Source organism: Trypanosoma equiperdum (assembly GCF_001457755.1).
Source record: "Trypanosoma equiperdum strain OVI genome assembly, contig: ctg_1278, whole genome shotgun sequence".
NCBI lineage: Eukaryota > Euglenozoa > Kinetoplastea > Trypanosomatida > Trypanosomatidae > Trypanosoma > Trypanosoma equiperdum.
This window is the reverse complement of record NW_027123258.1, coordinates 17,667-17,922: the sequence shown is the minus strand read 5'-3', so window position 1 is coordinate 17,922 and position 256 is coordinate 17,667.

Here is a 256-nt window from a genome sequence, read left to right as displayed (position 1 = left end):
ATCACCACAGTTGGATGTTACGCCATATGAATGCGAAACACCACGTGCATGATATCTCACTGAGACACCAGCTGATAAAGATAAGAAAAAGTAACGAAAAAAATATCAAAGTTGCAACAAAAGAAGACAGTGGCGGCAACAACAACACTGAATATGACAATGAGCCACCACTTTATGTTTGCGTCAAATGCATGAGGGGTTTCAAAAGCAAGGCATGGCTAACATGCCACACGTCCGTAAGCATCACGAAAGCGGA